This window comes from Homarus americanus, unplaced genomic scaffold (genome assembly GCF_018991925.1).
Source record: "Homarus americanus isolate GMGI-L3 unplaced genomic scaffold, GMGI_Hamer_2.0 scaffold20465, whole genome shotgun sequence".
Taxonomy (NCBI): Eukaryota; Metazoa; Arthropoda; class Malacostraca; order Decapoda; family Nephropidae; genus Homarus; species Homarus americanus.
The window spans coordinates 2,066,306-2,074,655 of NW_024756914.1; the positions used below are offsets into that span (position 1 = coordinate 2,066,306).

The following is an 8,350-nucleotide window of genomic DNA, read 5'->3' on the forward strand; positions in this document are numbered from 1 at the left end:
GGAAGGACAGTAGGGAGGAAGAGGTAAGGGGAGGAAGGACGGTAGGGAGAAGAACAGTAGGAGGAAGGACAGTAGGGAGAAAGGACGGTAGGGAGGGAAGAACGGTAGGAGAAAGGACGGTAGGGAGGAAGGAAGGTAGGAGGAAGGACGGTAGGGAGGAAGAACAGTAGGGAGGAGCAGTAGGGAGGAAGGACAGTGGAGGAAGAACGTAGGAGGAGGACGGTAGGAGGAAGAACAGTGGGGAAGGAAGAACAGTAGGAGGAAGGAAGGTAGGGAGGAAGGACAGTATGGAGGAGAAGAACAGTAGGGAGGAAGGACAGTAGGGAGGAAGGACGGTAGGGAGGAAGGACAGTAGGAGGAGGACGGTGGAGGAGGAAGAGAGGAGAGAGGGAAAGGGAGGAAGGTGGGAGAGAAATCTTAGGAGGAGAGGAGAAAGGGGATGTTGGAAAGAATAAAGAGAAATGTTAGGAGGAAGGGAGGAAGGAAGATCAGTGGTGGAGAAGGAGACAGGTGAGGGGAGGACAGGTGAAGGAGGAGGACAGGTTAGGGAGGAGGAGGACAGGTGAGGGTTGAGGACAGGTTAGGGTGGGAGCTTGGAGATCCGGTAAAGACTAATGTTGAAACTTGAGCAAAAACTTGAGGTGGTTCTTGCAACACACTGGTTATATGAAGGTCAGAATACCAGGTGACAAAGGTGTGTGTGAGTCTGTATGTAATAATAATAATAATAATAATAATAATAATAATAAATAAAATAATATAATAATATGTAATAATAATAATATAATAGATAATAATAATAATAATAATAATAATAATATAATAAAATAATAATAATAATAATAATAATAATAATAATAAATAATTAATAATTAACGGTTTATTGAAGAGCATGGTAGCCGGAAGGCTGAAAATATACAGTTACATAATTGGGGAATGGGTCTCTTGATTTACAAATAATATACAAGTAACATAGTGATACAAATATGATATATAATAACTAGGTGAGGCTCAAACTACAGGGCATTTCAACATAGTGACAGTGCAAAAAGGTTAATATTGACTGGGAGTGAATACATGGTTGATTACAAGTTATTGATAATTTTTACAATGGTTGTGACTGGGCTGTTCTTATAATAATCAGTTCGTGCTCATATGGGCTGGATGCGGTTGTGGTGTCGAACAGCAATTCGGCCGAGGGATCTCGGGTGGCAGTAGGATGGTGCAGAAGCTTCTCCGCAAATTTGCAGACGAGTGGTGATGGCCAGAGAGAGCCGAGAGGGTCAGCGTGTTGAGCGCTTCTTGATATGTGGAGCATGTATGTATGTATGTATGTATGTATGTATGTATGTATGTATGTATGTATGTATGTATGTATGTACGTGTGTTTGTCAGTGTGTATGTAGGTATTTGTATATTAGTGTGTATATGTGCGAATATACATGTATGTATGTAGCAGAGTATTGTGTATGTATGTATGTATGTATATTATGTGTGTATATACTGTATGTGCATCTATTTGTCAAATTTTCCTCTCATTTTAAGAACATTAACACATAAACAATACATATTGACCTGGTTCCTCTACCCTAAACACTAATTCATTTAATTCGACACCAAAATATATACGTTTTTTTAGCAGTCAAATTCACATATCAAAATCGGTCTGGGATCTACTGAGCTCTAACCAATGATAAACAAATATGTATCCAAAACACCTCAGTAAGTTAAAGACTATGAACTTATCCGAGTAGGTGATTAATTCCCATGATGCTGCAGAAACCGAGGTGGACCCACATACCCATGGGGGACTCCTGGGGAAAAACCCTTCGTCTCGTCTTTGGGTTGCTGGTGGAAGATGCGGCGGCTGGGTTGGTAGTAGCTGGTCACGCCTTGATACATTTTTTTGGATTAGTTGAAGTATCTGCTGACTCATGGAGTGATTAATCATGTATTTAATCTGAATTTGTGAGAGAATATGAGAAATATAAATGAACAGTGGAAGCGTTGCAACACCACCGGGTTATCTCCTCACAACAAAAAGCCTCAGAAGTCACAAAATATAACAAAAAGAAATATTTGTAGTATCATTTAGTTTACAGCCCTTTCAGAGTTTTGCGATGAATTCTTAAAAGACAACGACAAGAAACAGGTACAAACTTTTCAGCAGAAGTGAACGAAGCACCATAGAGAAAAATCTTAGTCGTGATGATGAGCCAGACGGGCACACACGCACCTCCTCAAGGCCCCTGAACCTCTTCCTCGAGGAACGAAGACGCAAACCAAAATCTTATCATTATGTTTCTTGTATAAAATAATCAAATTTGTTTATACAGTGAATAAAAGATTTTCCTTCACGGTTTCTATGTCAAGTGTTAGATGAGTGTGGATGACCTGGTTATTAATACCTCACAGATCGTCTTGGAATGTTTTACCTAACGTCTTGCACCGCGCCCAGTTGTTGAAAGTTAGCGGAGAACAGAAGTAGTGTGAACAGAGACAGAGTGATTATATTATTATTATTATTATTATTATTATTATTATTATTATTATTATTATTATTATTATTATTATTAGGTGAAAAACAAAATCATTATTTAGGACAGCAACTAGAATTTTGACCAATATTAACAGATTAACAAATATCCATCACTTAAATCAAAGTAAATTTACTAAAATAAATATATAATTTAATAATTCCCTATATTTAGATTTACTCTGATTATTAGTATTAAATTATTCTTTTATGTGAGGAAATTTGAGCATCAAGAGACGGGGTGTTGTTCAATATGTCCGTAAAGTAAAATATATTATATTATGATATTTTCTGAAACATGTTAAACGTGTTGAGAACTTTCGTGTTGCAAGTAGGTGTTTCCCCCGCGGCCCTGAATACACCACACTCATCCCAATGCAATAGTGCAATCAGTAAATTAATAAGTAAACAATTTATGTACCGTAACATTGTCGTCAATAATATGTTGGGTGACAGTGAGGAAGATTACTGGTGGAAGGAGGGAGGAGGAGGAGGAGGAGGAGGAGGAGGAGGAGGAGGAGGAGGAAAAGGCTCTGTTGGGGAGACATGTCCTGTGAGGGAGAGAGATGGGAGAGAGAGAGGAGGCGAAGGACAAGAAAGGAAAGGAAGAATAAAAAGAAACATAACAAGTTAGAAATATAGAATTTGTTAGAAGATATTATCACTGTGTTCCTCAATACACACACACACGCATAAAAAAAGAAAAAAAGAAAGAAAAAAACAGTATCTTCTGGTATCAAGTTTCTTAATGATTCTCGCAATGTTGAATTTCAGGATTTACCGAGTTGTGTATATACTGTATGTATGTATATATGCATGTGTCTATGTTTATATGAATTTCTATGTATACGTACTGTATATGTATCCTGGTCACCCTCCCTCAGTAGCTTAATCCATATAGCTTGGAAGTACAGTGGACAATGTACAGGTAACATAAGGTGGTGTTATTTAAGGTAACATAAGGTGGTGTGTACAGGTAACATAAGGTGGTGTGTACAGGTAACATAAGGTGGTGTGTACAGGTAACATAACGTGGTGTGTATTTTAGGTAACATAAGGTGGTGTGTACAGGTAACATAAGGTGGTGTGTACAGGTAACATAAGGTGGTGTGTGCAGTAACATAGTGGTGTGGAGTGGCAGGTGTGTACAGGTAACATAAGGTGGTGTGTACAGGTAACATAGGTGGTGTGGTAACATAAGGTGGTGTGTACAGGTAACATAAAGTGGTGTGTACAGGTAACATATGAGGTATTGTGTGGGTAACATAGGTGGTGTGCAGGAGTAACATAACGTGGTGTGTACAGGTAACATAACGTGGGTGTGTATAGGCTAGGTGGTGTGTACAGGTAACATAAGGTGGTGTGTACAGGTAACATAGGTGGTGTGTACAGGTAACATAGGTGGTGTGTGTAGGTAACATAACGTGGTGATGTTACAGGTAACATGTACAGGTAACAATTTGTGGGAGTCTAAATTGTATCACACCTGTCTGGCAAAACTTCAACCAGTGTATGGAGTTAATAATTTTATTTATTTATTTATTTATTAACCTTTGTTGTGTTTTCTTGTGTTTGTTTTGAATAGATTATCTGTAAGGATTTGTTTGGGGTGTGTTTGGGTGTTTTGGGGTGTGTTTGGGGTGTGTTTGGGGGGTGTGTTTGGGGGTGTGTTTGGGGTGTGTTTGGGGTGTGTTTTGGGGGGGTGTGTTTGGGGTGTTTGGGAGTGTTTGGGGGTGTGTTTGGGGGTGTGTTTGGGGGTGTGTTTGGGGGTGTGTTTGGGGTTGTGTTTGGGGTGTGTTTTGGGGTGTGTTTTGAGGGTGTGTTTGGGGTGTGTTTGGGGTGTGTTTAGGGGTGTGTTTGGGGGTGTGTTTAGAGTTGTGTTTGGGGTGTGTTTATGGGGTGTGTTTAGGGTGTGTTTTGAGATGTGTGTTTGAGGGGTGTGTTTGGGGGTGTGTGTTTGGTGTGTTTGGGTGTGTGTTTTGGGGTGTGTTTGGGGGTGTGTTTAGGGTGTGTATGAGTGTGTTTGGGGTGTGTTTGGGGGTGTGTTTGGGGTGTGTTTTGGGGTGTGTTTGGGGGTGTGTTTGGGGGTGTGTTTGGGGTGTGTTTGGGGGGTGTGTTTAGAAGTGTGTTTTAGGGTGTGTTTGGTGTGTTTGGGGTGTGTGTTTGTTTGAGGTGTGTTTTGAGGTGTGTTTGGGGTGTGTTTGGGGGTGTGTATGGGGGTGTGTTTGGGGTGTGTTTGGGGGTGTGTTTGGGGTGTGTTTGGGGGTGTGTTTGGGGTGTGTTTGGGGTGTGTTTGGGGGTGTGTTTGGGGGTGTGTTTGGGGGGTGTGTTTTGGGGGTGTGTATGGGGGGTGTGTTTGGGGGGGGAGTGTTTGTGTGTTTGGGGGTGTTTGGGGGTGTGTTGGGGTGTTTGGGGGTGTGTTTGGGGTGTGTTGGGGGTGTGTTTGGGGTGTGTTTGGGGGGTGTGTTTGGGGTGTGTTTGGGGGTGTGTTTGGGGGTGTGTTTTGGGGTGTGTTTGGGGTGTGTATGGGGGTGTGTGTTTGGGGTGTGTTTTGGGGTGGCATTTTTGGGTTATTTTTCAACAGTTGGAGTTTTGTTGTGGTGGTGGTTGCTCATAATGGTGATTCAGGTGTTGGTATTGTTAAGGTTTGGTTTCGTTTTGGTTGGGTTTGGTTAGGACTGATCTTGTTCACGTTATAGGGAGATACATACATACACCCACCCCCCACACCCTACACCCCACCACTTCAACCCCCACCCCCCCACACATACCTCACCCCCACCACCCACCCACACACACACACACCGTCACTTAAAATTTATACCCGTGCAGTGACTCAGCTCTTCTATAAGACTCCCACCACACCTCTTGACAAAAATACTCTGAAAAAAAATTCCTCACCAAGTCAGGGTAATATCCCGGGTTCCTCCACACCTCAAGGCAGAAGGTGGAGGTGGAGGGGGAGGGGGACTATGAGGAGGAGGAGGAGGAGGAGGGGGGGGGGAGCGAGAATGGTATATAAACTCAGGGCTCGAGCACTGAGTATCGCATTTACTTCACATCACCGACTGAGACCATTTGTAGACCTCACCTTCCAGAGCCGACGAATAATACGAGGTGAGTATCGTGTCTTTCAGTGTCTTATGAATTGGTCCGTATATCTGAGGTTAATTTTACTCTATAGAATAAAGGAAATAAGATTCTTTAGTTATATAATGAAGGGGTAATATTAGATATATTAATGGGTAAAATTGAGGGGTAGGGTGGCCAGGGGAAGAGACTGGGATAGATGCGTGGAATTATAAGCTGTCTTCCCCGGGTTCAGGGTTTAAGAAGTTTGGAGGTGAGGGCTGTGGTCGCCGTTCCTCAGAAGTGATTGATGGATTATAGTCATGGCTCATAGCGTCGAAAATCTCCTGAGGCTCTAATGCAGTGAGGTGATAACTAATGCGGCCTTATCTCGAGTTGCCAAGGGAGAAGAGAGAGGGGGAGCGGTTGTGGAGGAGAGAGATAGGGGGTAAATGGAAGGAGGAAGGGGGAGGGGGAAATAGTCTTTGCATATTTAAGAAACCGGATGTACTGTATATTTTAATGGTAAACTTACCTGAAGTTGAAGAAATTGGATTTTATCTCTCCTCGTTCATTTGTATTGTGATAAATGTTTAGGTCTCTCTCTCTCTCTCTCTCTCAATACACCTCATTATCTTCACTAAATTGCCTTGTTATCTCTTAGTGTATTACTAGTTCTAGCCACACAGACACACAACTTATATCCCTCACCCACAGATGCAGGGAACACGAGGACTCCTCCTGGTGGTGGCGCTGCTGGTGCTACTGCAGGTGTACGTCGCTGTTGCGAGTGTTCCCTATGGCGGTGGCGGCTACGGTCATCGTGGCGGTTACGGACACGACGGTGACAGTGACGAATACTATGGTCATGGCGGCGGTCATGGCGGTCATGGCGGTCATGGCCACGGTGGTGGTGCTGGTGGACATTGGTAGTCGTCATCGGCAGCCACCCAGGAAGCCGACTCTTAAACCTGAACTCTGGACGATGAAAGAAACTTGACTAAATTCCTGAAAGATTTTGATTTGGGGATTCACTTTACGTGTTGTGCGTGTGCGTGTGTGTGTGTGTGTGTGTGTGTGTGTGTGTGTGTGTGTGTGTGTGTGTGTGTGTGTGTGTGTGTGTGTGTGTGTTAAAAATGATCCACTTTTGGGTGAAAAATAAATAAAATAAGCATATGTTAACACTTGTTTTATTATCTTGGTATTACTTTGAGTCTTATATTCAGCCCCGTGGTCTTACAATCAACCCCGTGGTCTTATAAACAACTCCATGGTCTTATAAATAACCCCTTGATCTTATAAGCAACCCCGTGGTCTTATAAACTACTCTGTGGTCTTAAACATTCCAGTCCAGGATAGGGTTTGTAAGCCTGTTCCCTTCGATGATGAGTGGTTGGTTTGCCGGAGGTGCGTTTGCTTACATACGCTGGGGCGACAGGTGGAGTTGAAATTGTACTGACCTTAAGCATGAGATCCTACTCCTGTTAACCTGTTTGGTGACGTTTGATGACATTGTCCTTTAGTGGATTTTGGTTCTACAGTAAATCATCCATTTATCGGACACCAATTTAATGGGTATTGGTCCGTTATATGGAGGTTTCACATCTGATGGGCCTCGATATCACGAACTACACATATAATACGTTAAATACAACTGTCACTGTCTCTACTTTAAGAACAGTTGGCCAGAAACTCAACAGGTTATCCGGACAAAAACTCACTTGCAAAATGACTAAAAAAGTTGAAGAAATTATCAGTAACAACGTTTGTAAGATAAGGTGACTCCAATAGGTAAGTCAGGTGTTTGTCTTTGTTTAGTAATTATATTTAATTATATTATTGATAAAGATTCAATGAAAAGTAATTATGATCGATGTGATGAGGAGTTACTTAGCGCCTCCTCATGTTCCAATAATATTAGTTCGTTTTACCGCCACACCTCCCCGTCGAGCGCTGAAGTGCGGGGTCCTTTGCTTTTAAAACTATGGCTTGTCAACACAACGACCCTCTATCTACGGGTGGGAAGGTGGAGGGGGAAGGGGAGCATAAAACTAGGATCACTAGGCCTACTCTCTCTCTCTCTCTCTCTCTCTCTCTCTCTCTCTCTCTCTCTCTCTCTCTCTCTCTCTCTCTCTCTACTCATCCCTAAGAGAGGAAAACAAACACACACACACACACACACACACACACACACACACACACACACACTCTCCACAAACCCAATTGAACCCCCATTCAAAATTTACAAGGAGTTTGCAGTCGAACTTGCCACCCCCCTCTTTTCTATTATTAATGCATCCCTCAGACAAAGTAAATGCCTTAATGAATGGAAAACCGCATTCGTCACCCCTATCCCCAAGTTCCCCCACCCCACAGTCCCCTAACAACCTCAGGCCAGTTGCCATTACCCCCACACCCAGTCTACTCGGTGAAGACTTTGTTTTTGAGTGGGCATTTGCTCGTATTTATCAGTCAATTGATCCACAGCAATTTGGCAATATGAGGACCTCCTCTACATCACACTGCTTAGTTAGTTTTCTGGACTTCCTGCACAAAAACCTGAAGAAACGTAAGACATCACTGGCCGTTGCCTTTGTTGACTTCAGGAAGGCTTTTGACCTTGTTGATCACTGCACTGTTATTAACAAGGCCACTGCACTAGGGCTGCCCACCAACCTGGTCTCATGGTTCACCGATTTCCTGAGTGAGCGTCGTCAGGCAGTGAGGTACCAGGGTTCTGTCTCC

The 8,350-nt window shown here is 42.9% G+C and overlaps 1 long non-coding RNA gene across 1 annotated transcript; it reads left to right on the forward strand.

Moving 5' to 3' along the window:
- The first annotated feature begins 5,541 nt into the window (after nt 1-5,541).
- On the forward strand, nt 5,542-6,694 carry LOC121857126. Its single transcript, XR_006087114.1, has 2 exons — nt 5,542-5,653; nt 6,323-6,694. It is a non-coding gene; the product is annotated as an uncharacterized LOC121857126 (long non-coding RNA).
- Nucleotides 6,695-8,350: the final 1,656 nt, after the last annotated feature.